The 20,781-nt window shown below is 42.6% G+C and overlaps 1 pseudogene; it reads right to left on the minus strand.

Moving 5' to 3' along the window:
- The window catches only part of LOC129530190 (zinc finger protein 717-like), a 78,223-nt pseudogene that overhangs the window by 22,909 nt on the left and 34,533 nt on the right, over positions 1 to 20,781 (minus strand).

Genomic DNA, 20,781 nt, shown 5'->3' on the forward strand with positions numbered 1-20,781 from the left:
TTGGAGTTTCAGATGTGACACAGTTATATATAAAAATGAAGTTTCCTGTACATTTCTCATCTTCAAATGGTAACTACAAACTCCACTCTCAAACAGAAATCTGAGCCCTTCAATAGGAAATCATTGGTTTCTTTGGACTTGAGACCCAGAATCTTCTGGTTCTCCTCCCAAGTCCAGCACCACCCCTATCCAGGCCCCTATGATGGGTTCTCCTCAGCTTCATAATTTCTTTCTGAGACAGGATCTTACTCTGTTACCCAGGCTGGAGTGCAGTGTTGCCATCATAGCTCGCTGAAGCTTCAAACTCCTGAGCTCAAGCAATCCTTCCACCTCAGCCTCCCAAGTATAAAGACTCGGATTACAAACCCATGTCACCATACTCGGCTACTATTTTTGTGTGTGTATGTGTGTGTGTGGGAGTCTACAAGGATCATTTAAGGCCAGAAGTTCGAGACCAGCCTGGGCAATAGAACAACACCTCATCTCCACAAACAATAAAAAATTAGCCAGGTGTGGTGGGACACACCTCTAGTGTTAGCTACTTGGGAGGCTAGGCTGTAAGGAACACTTGATCCCAGGAGTTCATCGTTACAGTGAACTATAATCATGCCACTGCACTTGAGTCTGAGAAACAGACTGAGATCCATCTGTTTAATAAAAGATAAAACAAGAAGAATACAGCTACAGCTTAAAAAGAAACACTGTTTTCATCATCATTGTTATAATGACTGATTCTCAAAAATCGCTTAAGATACATTCAAAGGATAAATAAATGCATGAATGTCTAAAAAAATTCTTTAAGACACTACATCAGAATAGAGGAAAAGGGGGAAATAGAGAAAATAAACAGCAAAGAAAAAGACCTAAAGAGAGGATGGCAGGGATTGGATTTGGGGTAAATAGAAGAAGATACTCAGAAAAATAAGAGACTGGGATATATGCATGAGAGTTACCCCTGGGGACTATATAATGGACGTTTAATGCAGACCAACAGTCTTCAGGTCGAAGACCTAGGGAAAAAAGTGGTGAAAAGAAGATAACACTACCAAAATCTGCTGGGCATTACTCCTCCAGGCCTCCCTCCCCAGAATTCACTGACTGACCTGAAAGTCTCAGGTTTGGGGTTTCTTCTACTATCCATGGCTCTGCTCCTTGCTCTAGCTTGAAGATCATCTCAGGTTTGGTAATGCAATGCCCTGGTAACGAGAAACAATGGAAGACTGTCAAACCACCAAGTCAAATCCTTTTCAGAATGACAACAGCTGGGCTTCAGGGACTGTGTAATGAAGAAGCCAATTTGAACATTTCATTACAGAGAAATTTTTCATCAACCAGAATCTTACAAGTAAATATTATTATACCTTAAAAGGGTTCCTATATTTACCAACAACAAAACGCATTCCTGGGAGTTACTGGGAAGTTTCACTCACCCAATGATACCAGGCTGCTGTAGGTCTCCACCATCACGTCCCTGTACAGGGTCCTCTGAGCATCATCCAGGTCCTGACACTCCTCCCAGGTGATGTGCAGAGCCACATCTTCAAAGGACACCAACCCCTGTAATGGCACATATTTCCTCAAGTCAAAGCATCAGCCCAGGGTCAAAAGAACAAGAATCTGGGAATTCACTCTTTTGTGTGTCCATGTGTCTTATATGTATTTTAGATAAGATGTAGGTTGTTTTGTACTGTTTATGGTGGGAGAAGGAGTAATCACAGTAGAAATATGCTTGCACTGTAATAACTTATGAATTAATAAAATTGTATTACAAAGTTCACCTTATAGATCTAGAACCACCCTTGTTGCTAGGGATAAAAGTATAAACAAAATGCAAGACCCTCTCTCTTCAGAAATAATAAAAAAAAATAGGCTTAATGCTGGATGCCTGTAGTCCTGGCTACTCTGGAAGCTGAGGCTGAAGGATTGCTCAAGACCAGGAGTTTGACAGTGCAGTGAGTGATGATCACACCACTGCACTCCAGCCTGGCCAACAGAGAGCCTATCTCTCAAAAAAAAAAAAAAAAAAAGAGGAATAAAATTCTACTCCTCAAAGGAGCTCATGATCTGGTTATGAATATATAAGTATAAACACATACTGGGAATAAGGTTTAGGTGAACTCATTGAGACACAAGTTCAATGCAGACTAAGATAAGAGAGAAGGAGAAAATAAATTTTGTTTATTTTGCGTCATGAGGTTCCACTTTACTGAAAAATCAGGTGTTTGGCTCTTCCACATGAACCATGAATTCTCATGACTATGAGAAAATATCAGAAGTCTACTGACAAAGGCAGAGAGAAAACACACCACTTTAATGGAACCCTGGACAGCACCATGCCTAGACGAATGATCCTGGGCAGTGATGAAAGCTAAATGCAATATTTAAGGAATTGATTATGCAGTGATTCTGCATTTAAATATTTGACCTAATTTCAAAAAATTTTATGCACCTATCATTTTTACATTACATTACTTCCTCAGTATCCATGGGGACTGATTCCAAGATACCCCCAGATACCAAAATCAACAGATTGGATAACTCTGTTATTTAAACAAGTCTCATATTTACATATAACTTATGCACATCCTCCTGTATACAGTCATGAGCTGCATAATAACATTTCAGTCAATGATGAAACATGTATATCACAATAGTCCCATAAGATGATGATGAAACATACACAGAAACCTGATATTGGCATTGCAGATGAAGTGCAGAAAATGATAACCAATAATGGCCCTGAGCCATCTGGTTACCCATATACCAAAAACATATAAACAAAAATATACATACCATGTATGTTTTTGTAACACTATGATGTTCACAAAACAATGAAATTACCTAAGGTTGCATTTCTCTGAAAGTAATCCCATTAGTAAGCCATGAACGACTGAACTTTAAATCTTTAGATTACACATAATACTGAAGACAATGTAATGCTACATAAATAGCTGTTATACTGTACTGTTTAGGAAATAATGACAAGAAAAATTTCTGTAGATGCTCTGCACAGAGACAACCATCTATTTTTGTGGCAATATTTTCAATCTGAAGTTGGCTGAATCTGCAGATGCAAAACCCATGGATAAAAATGGGTGAGTATACTTAATTAAAATCATATACACTGGCATTTCAACATATCCTTTCTACGGGACAAAAAATTGCTGTATCCACCCAGGGTGAACACAGCCACTTCACAAACAGGCGTAAATAAGGAGGTCCAGTAAGGACAGAAAGGTTACATGACCATATTGGCATTTTAAAAGCCATCCCTGAGAAAGAGAAAGGGAAAGGGCTTAAGGGAAAGCCAGAAGGGAGTAAAGAGGAAGAGAGATGACCACCTACATCAGTACATCAGGACACGGAGTGTAAGAATACACAATAGGGAAGCAGTTCTTAAAAGGAAAAAAATGTAGAAACAGGATTTGGTACCAATTTACTATGCAGTGGGTAAAAAGGGGAGTTTGGTTTCCAAGTTATCTGCCCTGATCCAGCTACTTTGGTACTGGTGCTGTGAAGTGAAATTTGCAAAAAAAAAAAAGAATATGATAACCAGAAGTGACACAGACCTGGACATATCATGTGTGAAACATCTGAGGTTCCATATGTGGGAATGTTCAACTGGCAATTGGGAATATAGCTCCAGTGGTTCAGAAGAGAGATCAAAACTAAAGATAAAGATTTGGAAATTACCAGAATTTCAATGGTACCTGAATCCATCAGACCAAATGAAAATAAGAGAAGGAAAGAATAAAAGAAACAAGTACAGAATCTACAGAAACACTAACATTTACACTGGAAGAGAAATAGACTGTGAAGACCAAGAAGGAACTTTCTGAGTTCATTCCACAAATAAAGAAAAGTTCAATATTCGGAAGTCTAATATAATTCATCATGATCATATTCCTGTGGAAAAAATCCTTTGTGCACATAGGCATTGAGAAGATAGTTTTAGAAACACATTCCAGGTTCCTATTTCTGCAAGTAAGAAGCTTCTGGAAGTAATCAATAATTACTTTACAATAATTAATTTTAATAACAATCTTAACAACAAATTAATATGACACAATTAATCTTAACAAATAAAAAGCTGAAGAGACTTAAAAATCAACAATTCTTTCTAGATGTGAAACTCAGGGGAGGACACAGGGCAAACCACTGCCCCCAGGATTGCAGAGACAAAGAAGTGAATATAGGACTTAATGACTTACAGGAACATGGACTCACTACTGAAACCAACTTTGGAACCAGTGCTGGAGTAGAAAAACTCAAACCGTAACCGGAGAACGGCTGGAGGATCTGCGTGGACAACTCTAAGTGGTAAAAACTACAAAGAGATAGAGTTACTGTGGGGGAGGGGGAACAATACTGTAAAATTGTCTCATGGAGCTTCACCAGGCTCCTGTGACAAATACCTGAGGAAACTCCCCTCCTGCTTCAGCCTTTCGGAAGGAAAAAGGAAAACCAGTTCTAAATATGCCAGAGCACCAAGTTCTTAACAAGGCTTGTCCACAGGAGAAACTACCTAACTTCAGCCTAATCTGCTCTAGTATAATCAGAGACTAAATAACCTAGGGGAGAGGAATTACCCCTTCCACTGTAGCCCATTCTAGTTATGTTCCACCTAAGGTGGAAAATTAATTAAACAGAGGAACACTTCTGAGTTTCCCAGTATAAACCCAATCATAGCATTCCAGAACATGGCTGCTGGGGTCTGCGTATTTGTCCCTCACATAAGATACCAAAACGCTGCTCCTGAGGTCTGAATGTTTCTACCTCACATAGGATTCCAGAACACTGCTACGAGGGTCTGAATGTTTGTCCCTCACAAAGGATTCCAGAACATTGATGCTAGGGTTTGATTGTTTGCCCTTAACCTAGGATTTCAGAACACTGCTCCTGGGGTCTGAATGTGTGTCCCTCACACAGGGTTCCAGAACATTGCTGCTGGGGTCTGAATGTTTGTCCCTCACATAGGATTCCAGAACACTGCTATGAGGGTCTGAATGTCTATCATATAGGACTCCATAACACGGCTGCTGTGGTCTGAAAGTTTTTCCCTCACATAGGATTCCAGAACACTGCCACGAGGGTTTGAATGTTTGTTCATCACATAGGATTCCAGAACACGGCTGCTGTGGTCTGAATGTTTTTCCCTCACATAGGATTCCAGAACACTAATGCAATGATCTGAATGTTTGTCCCTCACATAGGATTCCAGAACACTGATTCCACAGTCTGAATGTTTGTACCTCACATAGGATTCCAGAACACTGCTGGGAAGGTCTGAATGTTTGTTCATCACATAGGATCCCAGAACACTGCTGCTGGTGTCTGAATGTTTGTCCCTCACACAGGATTCCAGAACACTGTTGCTGCGGTCTGTTTTTTTTTTCTTTTTCTTTTTGTCTTTTTAAAATTACTTTATTAATATTTATTTTTAATTGACATATGACATTGCAAGTTTTTTGTAATGTAAAATGTGAGGGACAAACATTCGGACCAATGCAGTAGCGTTCTGGAATCCTATGTGAGGGGCAAACATTGAGACTCTCTCAGTAGTGTTCTTGAATCCTATCTGAGGGACAAACATTCAGACCCCAGCAGCAGTGTTCTGGAATCCTATGTGAGGGACAAAGTATGCATACATTGTGAAAAGGTCATATCTAGCTAATTAACAAATACATCAACTCACACTGTTATCATTTTTGTGGTGAATACACATAGCATTAACTTTCTATTTCTCAAGAATACAATATGTCATCATCAATTACAATCACCTTGCTCTACAATCCATCTCCTGAAATTTATTCTTTCTGTCTAACTCTAAGTACGTATCCTCTGATTAACATCACTGAAACTCCCCTTTACCCCTAGCTCTGATACCCACCATTGTACTTTGTAATTCTATGAAATCAACTTTTTAACGTACGAGTAGGAGACATGTCATGATATATTTGTCTTTTTGTGCCTGACCTATTTCACTTAACATATTGTCCTCCAGGTTCATCCATGTTGTTTACAAACAACAGGGTTTTCTTTGTTTACTGCCAAATAGTATACCACATTTTCTTTCTTTATTATATTTTCTGTATTGAATTATTTATATATATATATATTTTTTTAATTATACTTTAAGTTCTCGGATACATGTGCACAACGTGCAGGTTTGTTATGTTTGTATACACGTGCCATGTTGGTGTGCTGCACCCAGTAACTCGTCATTTACATTAGGTATATCTCCTAACACTATCCCTCCTCCCCCCACCCCACAACAGGCCATGGTGTGTGATGTTCCCCTTCCTGTGTCTACGTGTTCTCATTGTTCAATTCCCACCTATGAGTGAGAACATGTGGTGTTTGGTTTTTTGTCCTTGCGATAGTTTGCTGAGAATGAAGATTTCCAGCTTCATCCATGTCCCTACAAAGGACATGAACTCATCATTTTTTAAGGCTGCATAGTATTCCCTGGCATATATGTGCCACATTTTCTTAATCCAGTCTAGCATTGTTGGACATTTGGACATTTCGATTGGTTCCAAGTCTTTGCTATTGTGAGTAGCGTCACAATAAACATACGTGTGCATGTGTCTTTATAGCAGCATGACTTATATTCCGTAGGGTATATATCCAGTAATTGGACGGCTGGGTCAAATGGTATTTCTAGTTTTAGATCCCTGAGGAATCACCACACTGTCTTCCACAATCGTTGAACTACTTTACAATCCCACTAACAGTGCAAAGGTGTTCCTATTTCTCCACATCCTCTCTAGCATCTGTTGTTTCCTGACTTTTAAATGATCGCCATTCTAACTAGTGTGAGATGGTATCTCATTGTGGTTTTGATTTGCATTTCTCTGATGGCCAGTGATGATGACCATTTTTTCGTGTGTCTGTTGGCTGCATAAATGTCTTCTTTTGAGAAGTGTCTGTTCATATCCTTCGCCCACTTGTTGATGGTGTTTTTTCTTGTAAATTTGTTTGAGTTAGTTGTAGATTCTGGATATTAGCCCTTTGTCAGATGAGTAGATTGCAAAAATTTTCTCCCATCTGTAGGTTGCCTGATCACTGGTATGTCTTTTGCTGCACCACAGAAGCTCTTTAGTTTAATTAGATCCCATTTCTCTATTTTGGCTTTGGTTGCCATTGCTTTTGATGTTTAAGACATGAAGTCGTTGCCCATGCCTATGTCCTGAATGGTATTGCCTAGGTTTTCTTCTAGGGTTTTCATGGTTTTAGGTCTAACATTTAAATCTTTAATACATCTTGAATTAATTTTTGTATGCGGTGAAAGGAAGGGATCCGTTTTCAGCTTTCTACATATGGCTAGCCAGTTTTCCCAGCAGCATATGTTAAATAGGGAATCCTTTCCCGATTTCTTCTATCAGGTTTGTCAAAGATCAGATAGTGATAGTTGTAGATGTGTGGTATTATTTCTGAGGACTCTGTTCTGTTCCATTGATCTATATCTCTGCTTTGGTACCAGTACCATGCTGCTTTGGTTACTGTAGCCTTGTAGTACAGTTTGAAGTCAGGTAGCCTGATACCTCCAGCTTTGTTCTTTTAGCTTAGGATTGACTTGGCCATGTGGGCTCTATTTTGGTTCCATATGAACTTTTAAGTAGTTTTTTCCAATTCTGTGAAGAAAATCATTGTTAGCTTGATGGGGATGGTATTGAATCTATAAATTACCTTGGACAGTATGGCCATTTTCACGATATTGATTCTTCCTATCCATGAGCATGAAATGTTCTTCCATTGATTTGTGTCCTCTTTTATTTTGTTGAGCAGTGGTTTGTAGTTCTCCTTGAAGAGGTCCTTCACATCCCTTGTAAGTTGGATTCCTAGATAATTTATTCTCTTTGAAGCAATTGTGAATGGGAGTTCACTCATGATTTGGCTCTCTGTTTGCCTGTTATTTCTGTATAAGAATGCTTGGCCGGGCGCGGTGGCTCACGCCTGTAATCCCAGCACTTTGGGAGGCCGAGGCGGGCGGATCACGAGGTCAGGAGATCGAGATCATCCTGGCTAACACAGTGAAACCCCATCTCTACTAAAAAATACAAAAAAAAATTAGCCAGGCGTGGTGGCGGGCGCCTGTAGTCCCAGCTACGCGGGAGGCTGAGGCAGGAGAATGGCGTGAACCCGGGAGGCGGAGCTTGCAGTGAGCCGAGATCACGCCACTGCACTCCAGCCTGGGCGACAGAGCGAGACTCCGTCTCAAAACAAACAAACAAACAAACAAAAAAACAAAACAAACAAAAAAAAAGAATGCTTGTGATTTTTGCACATTGATTTTGTATCCTGAGGACTCATTGAAGTTGCTTACCAGCTTAAGGAGACTTTGGGCTGAGATGATGGCATTTTCTAGATATACAAACATGTCATCTGCAAACAGGGACAATTTGACTTCCAAGAAATAACTAAGATCAGAGCATAACTGAAGAAGATAGAGACACAAAAAAACCCTTCAAAAAATCAATGAATCCAGGGGCTGGTTTTTTAAAAAGATCAACAAAATTGACAGACCGCTAGCAAGACTAATAAAGAAGAAAAGAGAGAAGAATCAAATCGATGCAATAAAAAATGATAAAGGGGATAACCCCACTGATCCCACAGAAATACAAACTACCATCAGAAAATGGTAAACAGCTCTATGCAAATAAACTAGAAAATCTAGAAGAAATGGATAAATTCCTCAATACATAAACCCTCCCAAGACTAAACCAGGAAGAAGTTGAATCTCTTAAAAGACCAATAACAGGCTCTGAAATTGAGGCAATAATAGTATACCAACCATAAAATGTCCAGGACAAGACGTAATCACAGCTGAATTCTATCAGAGGTACAAGGAGGAGCTGGTACCACTCCTTCTGAAACTATTCCAATCAAGAGAAAAAGACGGAATCCTCCCTAACTCATTTTATGAGGCCAGCATCATCCTGATACCAAAGCCTGGATGAGACATAACCAAAAAAGGGAATTTAAGACCAATATCCCTGATGAACATCAATGCAAAAATAATAAAATACTTGCAAACCCAATCCAGCAGCACATCAAAAACTTACCCACCGTGATCAAGATGGCTTCATCCCTGGAATGCAAGGCTCGTTCAACATATGCAAATCAGTAAATGTAATCCAGCATGCAAACAGAACCAAAGAAAAAAACCACATGATTATCTCAATACAGGCAGAAAAGGCCTTCAACAAAATTCAACAGCCCTTCTTGCTAAAAACTCTCAATGAATTAGGTATTGATGGGATGTATCTAAAAATAATGAGCTATTCATGACCCACAGCCAGCATCATACTGAATGGGCAAAAACTGGAAGAATTGCCTTTGAAAACGAACGGGCATAAGACAGGGATGCCCTCTCCCATCACTCCCATTCAACATCGTGTTGGAAGTTCCGGCCAGGGCTATCAGGCAGGAGAAAGAAATAAAGGGTATTCAATTAGGAAAAGAGGAGGTCAAATTATCCCTTTTTGCAGGGGTCTGTTTGCCCTCACATAAGATTCCAGAACACTACTGCTGTGGTCTCAGGGTTTCTCCCTCATGTAAGATTCCAGAACACTGCTGCTGTGGTCTGCTTGTGCCTCACATAGGATTCCAGAACACCATTACAAGGGTCTGAATGTTTGTCCTTCACATAGCTTTCCAGAACACTGCTGCTATGGTCTGAGTGATTGTCCCTGACATAGGATTCCAAAACACTGCTATGAAGGTCGGAGTGGTTTGTCCCCCACGTAGGATTCCAGAACACCGTGGCAAGGGCCTGAATGTTTCCCCCTTACATAGGATTACAGAACACTCCTGCTGTGGTCTGAATGTTTACCACTCAAATAGGATTCCAGACCACTACTGCAGGGTTCTGAGTGTTTGTCCCTCACATAGGACTCCACAACACTGCTGCTGTGGTCTGAATATTTGTCCCTCACATAGGATTCCAGAACATCCCTGCTGTAGTCCGAATGTTAGTCCCTCACATAGGATTCCAAAACACTGCTGCTGGGTGGTGAGTATTTCCCCTCACTTAGGATTCCAGAACACTGCTATGAGGGTCTGAATGTTTGTCCCTCACATAGGATTCCAGAACAATCGTGCTGCAGTCTGAATGTTTGCGCCTCACATAGTATTCCAGAACACTCCTGCCCTGGACTGAACATGTATCCCTCACTTTGGATTCCAGAACACTGCTGTTGGGTTCTGAGTGTTTGTCCCTCAGGTACGATTCCAGAACACTGCTACGTGGCTCTAAATGTTTGTCCCTCATGCAGGAATCCAGAACACTGCTGCTGAGTCTGAATAGTTGTCTATCACATAGGATTCCAGAAGACTGCAACGAGGGTCTCAACATTTGTCTCTCAAATAGGATTCGAGAACATTCCTGCAGTGGTCTGTTTGTCCCTCACAAAGGATTCCAGAACACTCCTGCTGTGGCCTGAATGTTTGTCCCTGACACAGAATTCCAGAACTCTCCTACTGTGGTCTGAAAGTTTGCCCCTCATATAGGATTCCAGAACACTGCTGCTAGGTTCTGAGTGTCTGTTCCTCACATAGGATTGCAGAACACTGCTATGAGGGTCTGAATGTTTGTCTCTCACATAGGATTGCAGAACACTCCTGCTGTGGTCTGACTGTTTGTCCCTCACAAAGGATTCCAGAACACTCCTGCTGTGGTCTGAATATTTGTCCAGCACATCGGAATCCAGAACACTACTACTGTGGTGTAAAAGTTTGTTCCTCACATAAGATTCCACAGCACTGCTGCTATGGTCTGAAGGTTTGAATCTCACAAAGGATTCCAGGACACACCTCCTGTGATCTCAATGTTTGTCCCTCACACAGGGTTCCACAACACTGCTGGGGGGTTCTGAGAGTTTGTCCCTCACATAGGATTCCCAAACACTGCTACAAGGGTCAGAATGTTTGTCCCTCACAGAGGATTCCAGAACACAGCTGCTGGGGTGTGAATCTTTGTCCCTCAAAGATTCCAGAAGACTGCTGGTGTGGTCTGAATGTTTGTTCCTCACAAAGGATTCCAGAACACTCCTGCTGTGGTCTGAATGTTTACGCCTCACATAGGACTCCAGAACACTACTGCTGGGTTCTGAGTGTTTGTCCCTCACATAGGACTCCACAACACTGCTGCTGTGTTCTGAAGGTTTGTTCCTCACATAGGATTCCAGAACGGTGCTATGAGGGTCTGAATATTTGTCCCTCATATAGGATTAAAGAAAACTCCTCCTGTGGTCTGAATGTTTGTCCTCCACATAGGATTCCAGAACCCTGCTGCTAGGTTCTGAGTGTCTGTCCCTCACATAGGATTCCAGAACACAGCTAGGAGGGTCTGAATGTTTGCCCCTCTCATAGGATATCAGAACACTCCTGCTGTGGTTTGATTGTTTCTCCCTCACAAAGGACTCCAGAACACTCCTGCTGTGGTCTGAATGTTTGTCCATCACACAAGATTCCAGAACACTGCTGCTACGTTCTCAGTGTCTGTCCCTCACATAGGATTCCAGAACAATGCTACTAAGGTCAGAAAGTTTGTCTCTCAAAGAGGATTCCAGAACACTACTGCTGGGGTCTGAATGTTTGTCCCCCACATAGGACTCCAGAACACTGCTAAGAGGGTCTGAATGATTGTCCCTCACGTAGGATTCCAAAACACGGCTGATGGGGTCTGAGTATTTGTCCCTCACATAGGATTCCAGAACACTGCTACGAGGGTCTGAATGTTTGTCCCTCACACAGAATTCCAGAACACTCCTGCTGTGGTCTGATTGTTTGTCCCTCACAAAGGATTCCAGAACACTCCAGCGGTGGTCTGAATATTTGTACCTCACGCAGGATTCCAGAACACTCCTGCTGTGGTCTGAATGTTTGTCTCCCCCATAGGATTCCAGAACACTGCTGCTAGGTTCTGAGTACCTGTCCCTCACATAGCATTCCAGAAAACAGTTATGAGGGTCTGAATGCTTTTCCCTCTCATAGGATTTCAGAACCATCCTGCTGTAGCCTGATTGTCCCTCACAAAGGATTCCAGAACAATCCTGATGTGGTATGAATGTTTGTTCCTCACACAGGATTCCAGAACACTCCTGCTGTGGTCTGAATGTTTGCCCTCACTTAGGATTCCAGAACACTACTGCTAGGTTGTCAGTGTCTGTCCCTTACATAGGATTCCAGAACAATGCTACAAGGGTCTGAAAGTTTGTCCCTCACATAGGATACCAGAAAACTGCTGCTGGCATCTGAATGTTTGTCCCTCACATAAGATTCTGGAACAGTGTTATGAGGTTCTGAATGTATGTCCCTCATACAGGATTCTAAGTCACTTGTACTGTGGGCTGAAAGTTTGTTCCTCACATAGGATTCCAGAACAATGCTGCTATGGTCTGAATGTTTGACCCTCACATGGGATTCCAGGACACCCCTCCTGTGGTCTGAATGTCCCTCATATAGGATTCCACAACACTGCTGCTGGGCTCTGAGTGTTTGTCCATCACGTAGGATTTCAGAACACTGCTACAGGGGTCTGAATGTTTGTCCCTCATGTAGGATTCCAGAACACTGCTGCTGGGGTCTGAATCCTTGTCCCTCAAATAGGATTCCAGAACACTGCTGCTGGGATCTCAGTGTTTATCCCTCACATAGGATTCCAGAACACAGCTACGATGCTCTGAATGTTTGTCCCTCACATAGGATTTCAGAACGCTGATGTTGGGGTCTGAATGTTTTTCTCTTACGTAGGATTCTGGAACACTGCTACGTGGGACTGAATGTTTGTCCATCACATAGGATTCCAGAAAACAGCTACGAGTGTCTGAATGCTTCTCCCTTACATAGGATTCCAGAACACTCCAGCTGTGTTGTGAATGTTTGTCCCTCACATAACATTCAAGAACACTGCTGCTGGGGTCTGAATGTTTGTCCCTCAAAAAGGATTCCAGAAAAATGCTGCTGGCATCTGAATGTTTGTCCTTCACATCGGATTCCAGAACACTGCTGCTGGGTTCTGACTATTTGTCTCTCACATAGGACTCCAGAACACTCCTGCTGTGGTCTAAAACTTTGTCCCTCACATAGGATTCGGGAAAACTGCTGCTGGGTTCTGAGTGTTTGTCCCTCACATAGAATTCCAGAACACTGCTAAGAGGGTCTGAATGTTTGTCCTTCACGTAGGAGTCCAGAACACTGCTGCTGGGGTCTGAAGGTTTGTCCCTCACATAGGATTCCAGAACACTGCTATGAGGGTCTGAATGTTTGTCCGTCAAATAGGACTGGAGAACACTCCTGCTGTGGTCTGAATGTTTGTCCCTCACAAAGGATTCCAGAACACTCCTGCTGTGGTCTGTTTGTCCCTCACACAGGTTTCCAGAACGTTCCTGCTGTGGTCTGAATGTTTGTCCCTCACAAAGGATTCCAGAACACTGCTGCTAGGTTTAGTGTCTGTCCCTCACATGGGATTCTAGAACACTGTTATGAGGGTCTGAATGTTTGTCCCTCACACAGGATTCCTAACGCTCCTACTGTGGTCTGAATGCTTGTTCCTCACTTACGATTCCACAACACTCCTGCTGTTGTCTGAATGTTTCTCCCTCACATAGGATTCCAGAACACTGCTGCTGGGTTCTGATGGTTTGTCACTCACATAGGATTCCAGAATACTGCTATAAGCGTCCGAATATTTGATCCTGAAATAAGATTCCAGAAAACTGCTGCTCGAGTCTGAGTGTTTGTCCTTCACATAGGTTTCCAGAACACTGTTACAAGGGTCTGAATGTTTGACCCTCACATAAGACTCCAGAACACTCCTGCTGTGTTCTGAACGTCTGTCGCTGGCATAGGATTCCAGAACACTGCTACAAGGGTCTGAATGTTTCTCCTTTGCAAGGGATTCCAGAAAACTCCTGCTGTTGTGTGAATGTTTGTCCCTCACATAGGATTTCACAACGCTCCTGCTGTGTTCTGAATGTTTGTCCCTCACATAGCATTCAACAACACTGCTGCTGGGTTCTGAATGTTTGTCCCTCACATAGCATTCAAGAACACTGCTGCTGGGGTCTGAATGTCCCTCACATAAAATTCCAGAACACAGTTAAAAGGGTCTGAATGTTTGACCCTCACATAGGATTCCAGAACACTGCTCCTGGATTCTGAGTTTTATTCCCTCACAGAGGATTCCAGAACACCACTACGAGGGTATGAATGATTTTCCCTCACAGGGGATTCCAGAACACTGCTGCTGGGGTCTAAATGTTTGTCCCTCACATAGGATTCCAGAACACTGTTAAGAGGGTATGAATCTTTGTCCCTGACATAGGATTCCAGAACACTCCTACTGTGGCCTGAAAGTTTGTTCCTCACATAGGATTCCAGAACACCCCTGCTGTTGTCTGAATGTTTGACACTCAAATAGGACTCCAGAACACTCCTGCTTTGGTTTCAAAGTTTGTCCCTCACATAGGATTTCACAACACTCCTGCAGTGTTCTGAAAATTTGTCCCTCACATAGGATTCCAGAACACTCCTGCTGTGTTCTGAATATTTGTCCCTCACATACGTCTCCATAACACTCCTGTTGTGGTTAGAATGTTTGTCCCTCAGATAGCATTCAAGAACACTGCTGCTGGAGTCTGAATGTTTGTCTTTAACATACAATTCAGCAGCACTACTGCTCTGGTCTGAAGGTTTGTCCTTCACATATGATTTCAGAACAGTGGTGCTGGATTCTGAGCATTTGTCATTCACATAGGATTCCAGAACACTGCTAAAAGGGTCTGAATATTTGTCCCTCAAATAGGATTCCAGAATACTGCCGCTGGGTTCTGAATGTTTGTCCCACACATAGGATTCCAGAACACTGCTACAAGGGTCTGAATGTTTGTCCATTAAATGATATTCCATAGCACTGCTGCTGGGGTCTATGTTTGTCCCTCAGTCAGCATTCCAGAACACTCCTGTTGTGGTCTGAATATTTGTCCCTCACATAGGATTCCATAACACTGCTGCTGTGGTCTGGCTGTTTGCCCCTCACATAGGATTCCAGAACAATTCTGCTATGATCTGAATGTTTGTCCTTCACATAGCATTCTAGAAGACTGCTGCTGCGGACTGAATGCTTTTCCCTCACATAGGATTCCAGAACACTGCTCCTGGATTCTGAGTTTTTTTCCCTCAAATAGGATTCCAGAACACTGCTATGAGGGTATGAATGATTTTCCCTCAAATAGGATTCCAGAACACTGCTGATGGGGTCTGAATGTTTATCCCTCACATAGGATTCCAGAACACTCCTACTGTGCTCTGAAAGTTTTTTCCTCACATGGGATTCCAGAACACTCCTGCTGTGGTCTAAATGTTTGTCCCTCACATAGGATTCCAGAACACTGTTACAAGGGTCTGAACGTTTCTCCCTCACATAGGATTCCAGAACAATCCTACAGTGGTCTGAATGTTTGTTCCTCACAGAGGATTCCAGAACACTGCTATGAGGGTCTGAATGTTTGTCCTTCACATAGGATTCCAGAACACTCCAAGAGGGTCTGAATGTTTGTCCCTCACATAGGATTTCACAACGCTGCTACTGGGGTCTGAATGTTTTTTCCCTTACATAGGATTCCAGAAAACTGCTACGAGGGTCAGAATGCTTGTCCTTCACATAGGATTCGAGCACATTCCTGCTGTGGTCTGAAGATTTGTCTCTCACATGGCATCCAAGAACACTGCTGCTGGGGTCTGAATGTTTGTCTCTCACATAGGATCCCAGAACACTGCTGCTGGGGTCTGCATGTTTGTCCCTCACATAGGATTCCATAACACTGCTGTGGGCTTCTGAGTGCTTGTCCCTCACATAGGACTCTAGGACACTCCTTTTGTTGTCTGAATGTTTGTTCCTCACATAGGATTCCAAAACACTCCTGCTATGGTCTGAATGTTTGTACCTCACATAGCATTCCAGAAAACTACTGCTGTGGACTGAATTTTTGTCCCTCACCTAGGATTGCAGAACACCCTTGTTGTTGTCTGAACGTTTGTCCCTCACATAGGACTCCAGAACACTCCTGCTACGGTCTCAATGTTTGTCCCTCACATAGAATTTCAGAACCCTCCCGCTATGGTCTCAATGTTTGTCCCTCACATAGGATTCCAGAACAGTGCTGCTGGATTCTGAGCATTTGTCCCTCCCACAGGATTCCGGAACACTGCTACAAGGGTCTGAATATTTGTCCCTCACAGAGGATTCCAGAAGACTGTTGCTGGGTTCCGAGTGTTTGTCCCTCACATACGATTCCAGAACACTGCTACAAGGGTCTGATTGTTTTTCCATCACATAAAATTCCAGAACACTGTTGCTAGGGTCTGAATGTTTGTTCCTCACATAGGATTCCAGAAAACTGCTGCTGGGGTCTGAATGTTTTTCCCTCGGATAGCATTCCAGAACTCTCGTGCTGTGTTCTGAATGTTTCTCCCTCACATAGAACTCCAGAACACTCCTACTGTGGTCTGAATGTTTGTCCCTTACATAGAATTCAAGAACACTGCTGCAGGAGTCTCAATGTTTGTCACTCACATAGCACTGCAGAACACTCCTGCTCTGGTCTGAATGTTTGTCCCTCACATTGGATTGCAGAACAATGCTGCTGGACACTGAGTGTTTGTCCCTCACATAGGAATCCAGAACACTGCTATGAGGTTCTGAATATTTGTCCCTCATATAGGATTCCAGAACACTGCTGCTGGGTTCTGAGTTTTTGTCCCTCACATAAGATTCCAGAACACTCTTGCTGTGGTCTCAATGCTTGTCCCCCATATAGGATTCCAGAACTCTCCTGCTATGGTCTGAAAGTTTATCCCTCACATAGCACTCCAGAACACTGCTGCTGGGGACTGAATGTTTGTCCCTCACATAGGATTCCAGAACACTGCTCCTGGATTCTGAGTTTTTTCCCCTCACATAGGATTCCAAAACACTGCTGCTGGAGTCTGAATGTTTGTCCCTCACACAGGATTCCAGAACACTGCAATGAGGAGCTGAATGTTTGTCCCTCACATAGGATTCCAGAACACTCCTACTGTCATCTCAATGTTTGTTCCTCATAAAGGATTCCAGAACACTCCTGGTCTTGTCTGAATGTTTGAGACTGACATAGGACTCCAGAACACTCCTGCTCTGCTTTGAATGTTTGTCCCTAACATAAGATTCCAGAACACTGCTACAAGGGTCTGAATGTTTCTCCTTCACATAGCATTTCAGAACTGCGGTGATCTAAATGTTTGTCCCTCACATAGTATTCCAGAACACTGCTATGAGGGTCTGAATGTTTGTATCTCACATAGGATTCCAGAACACTGCTACAAAGGTCTGAATGTTTGTCCTCCACAAGGGATTTCAGAACACTTCCGCTATGGTCTCAATGTTGGTCCCTCACTTAGGACTTCAGAACACTCCTGCTGTGTTCTGAATGTTTGTCCCTCACATAGGACTCCAGAACACTCCTGCTGTGGTCTGAATGTTTCTCCCTTACATAGCATTTAAGAACACTGCTGCTAGAGTCTGAATATTCGTCCCTCACATAGGATTCTAGAACACTGTTAAGAGGTTCTGAATGTTTTACCTCATATAGCATTCCAGGACACTCCTCCTGTGGTCTGAATGTTTGTACCTCACATAGGATTCCAGAACACTCCTGTTGTGGTCCGAATGTTTGTTCATCACATAGGATTCCAGAACACTGCTACGAGATTTTGAGTGCTTGTTCCTCACATAGGATTCCAGAACACTCCTGCAGTGGTCTGAAAGTTTCTCCCTCACACACATCTCCAGAACACTCCTGCTGTGGTGTGAATGCTTATCCCTCACATAGGACTCCAGAACTCTCCTGCTATGGTCTGAATGTTGGCCCCTCACATAGCATTCCAGAATACTGCTGCTGTGGACTGAATGTCTGTCCCTCACATAGGATTCCAGAGCACTGCTCCTGGATTCTGAGTTTTTTTCCCTCACATAGGATTCTAGAACACCCCTACAAGGGTATGAATGTTTTTCCCTCACATAGGATTCCAGAACACTGCTGCTGGGGTCTGAATGTTTGTTCCTCACATAGGATTCCAGAACACTCCTGCTGTTGTCTGAATGTTTGACACTCACATAGGACTCCAGAACACTCCTGCTGTCGTTTGAATGTTTGTCCCTCACATAGGATTTCAGAATACTTCTGCTGTGTTCTAAATATTTGTCCCTCAAATAGGATTCCAGAGCACTGCTACAAGGGTCTGAATATTTCTCCTCCACAACGGATTCCAGAACTCTCCTGCTGTCGTCTGAATGTTTGTCCCTCACGTAGGATTTCAGAACACTCCTGCTGTGTTCTGAATGTTTGTCCCTCACATAGAACTCCAGAACACTCCTACTGTTGTCTGAAAGTTTCTCCCTCAGATAGCATTGAAGAACAATGCTGCTGGAGTCTGAACCTTTGCCCCTCACATAGGATTCCAGAACACTCTTGCGATGGTCTGAATGTCCCTCACATACGATTCCAGAACATGCCTGCTGTGGTCTGAAGGTTTGTGCCTCACATAGGATTCCAGAACATTTCTGCTGTGGTCTGAATATCCCTGTCGTAGGATTCCAGAACACTGCTACGAGGGTCTGAATGGTTGTCTGTCTCATAACACTCCAGAACACTGCTTTGAGGGTCTGAATGTTGGTCCCTGACATAGGATTCCAGAACACTGCTATGAGGGTCTAAATGTTTGTTCCTCACATAGGATTCCAGAACACTCCTGCTGTTGTTTGTATGTTTGTCTGTCACATAGGATTCCAGAATACTGTGGCTGGGGTATGTCCCTGATATAGGATGGCACAACGCTGATACCAGGGTCTGAATGTTTGTCTGTCACACAGGATTCCAGAACACTGCTATGAGGGTCTCAATGTCTCTCCCTCATGAAGGATTCCAGAACACTGCTCCGAGGGTCTAAATATCTCTCCCTCATATAAGATTCCAGCGCACGGCTACGAAGTTCTGAATGTTTGTCCCTCACAAAGGATTCCAGAGCCCTCCTGCTGTGGTCTGAATGTTTGTCCCTCACATAGTATTCCAGAACAGTGCTACGAGGGTCTGAATGTTTGTCCCTCACATAGGATTCCAGAACACTTCTGCTGCTGTCTGAATGTTTGTCCCTCACATGGGATTCCAGAACACTGCTATGAGGGTCTGAAAGTTTGTCCCTCACATAGGATTCCAGAACATTGCTGTTGGGGTTTGAATGTCTGTCCCTCACATAGAATTCCAGAACACTGCTGCGAGTCTCTGAATGTTTGTCCCACAGATGGGATTCCAGAATACTGCTGCAAGGGTCTAAATGTCTGTCCCTCACATAACATTCCAGCACACTGCTACGAGGTTTTGAAATGTTTGTCCCTCACATAGGATTACAGAGCACTCCTGCTGTGGTCTGAATGTTTGTCCCTCACATAGGATTCCAGAACACTGCTGCTGGGCTCTGAATGTTTGTCCCTCACATAGGATTCCAGAACATTCCTGCTGTGGTCTGATTGTTCACCACATAGGATTCCAGAATACTGCTATGATGTTCTGAATTTTTTTCCCTCACATAGGATTCCAGAACACTGCTACGAGGGTTTGAATGTTTGTCCCTCACATAGGATTCTAAAACACTACTGCTGGGGTCTGAATGTTTGCCCCCACATAGGATTCTAGAACACTCCAGCTGGCTTCTGAGTGTTTGTCCCTCACATAGGATTCCTAAAGACTGCTGCTGTCAGTATAATCATTGCAAGTGTCTCAATGTTTGACCTTCACCAAACACCAAATATCCTGGCCCTTTAGTCTTGGACTTTCCAGCCTCCAGATCTGTGAGCAATAATCTCTGTTGTTTATAAATTACTCAGTCTAAAGTATTTTGTTATGGTAGCCTAAAGAGACTAAGAGAGCATCACCTGCCCTGTCACCTCATCACCGCATTACTAAAGCTATACTAACAGCAGTCACTTTTAGTGGGTACTTCATGCATGAGAATAAAGGGAAAAATTTGCAAGGCATACTAAAATCCAAAAAGAAGAAGAAAATACAATTTGTGTCAACAGAGCAAGCTTCAGAAGCAGATGAAAATATGATTTTGCAATTCTTTTAAACCTCTGGAGAATATGCTAAGGGCCTAATGAATGAAGTAGACAGCATTCAAGTGTAGTTGGGAAATGTAACCAGAAAGACAGACATCGTACGAAACTTCAACATAATGTAGTGGTAAAAAATGTAAATAACTGAAGAATACCTCTGATGGCTTATTAGTAGAGTGCACTCAGCTGAGTAAAGAATCTCTGAGCTTGAGGATTTATCACCAGAAACTTTGAAAACTAAAGAAAAGAAACACTGAAAAGAACAGAAGATGATATCCAAGACTGTGGGACAACTACAAAAGGTGAAACAGAGTAATGAGAATACCAGGAGGAGAAGAAATAGAAGAAAGTTCTGCAACAACCATGTCTGAGAACTTCCAGTATTAATGTCAGACACCAAACCAAAGATCCAGGAAGCTCCGAGAACACCAGGCAGTATAAATGCCAACAACCTACACTTGGACATATAATTTTCAAACTATATGAAATAAAAGATAAAGGAAAACTCTGAAAGAAACCAGAGGTGGGGCAGAAAACACCTTACCTACAGAGACACAAAGATAAGAACTGCATTCAACATTGCAGTAACTGTGAACGCAAGAAGACAGTGAAATGAAAAATTCAAA

Source organism: Gorilla gorilla, chromosome Y, assembly GCF_029281585.2.
Source record: "Gorilla gorilla gorilla isolate KB3781 chromosome Y, NHGRI_mGorGor1-v2.1_pri, whole genome shotgun sequence".
NCBI classification, from domain to species: Eukaryota; Metazoa; Chordata; class Mammalia; order Primates; family Hominidae; genus Gorilla; species Gorilla gorilla.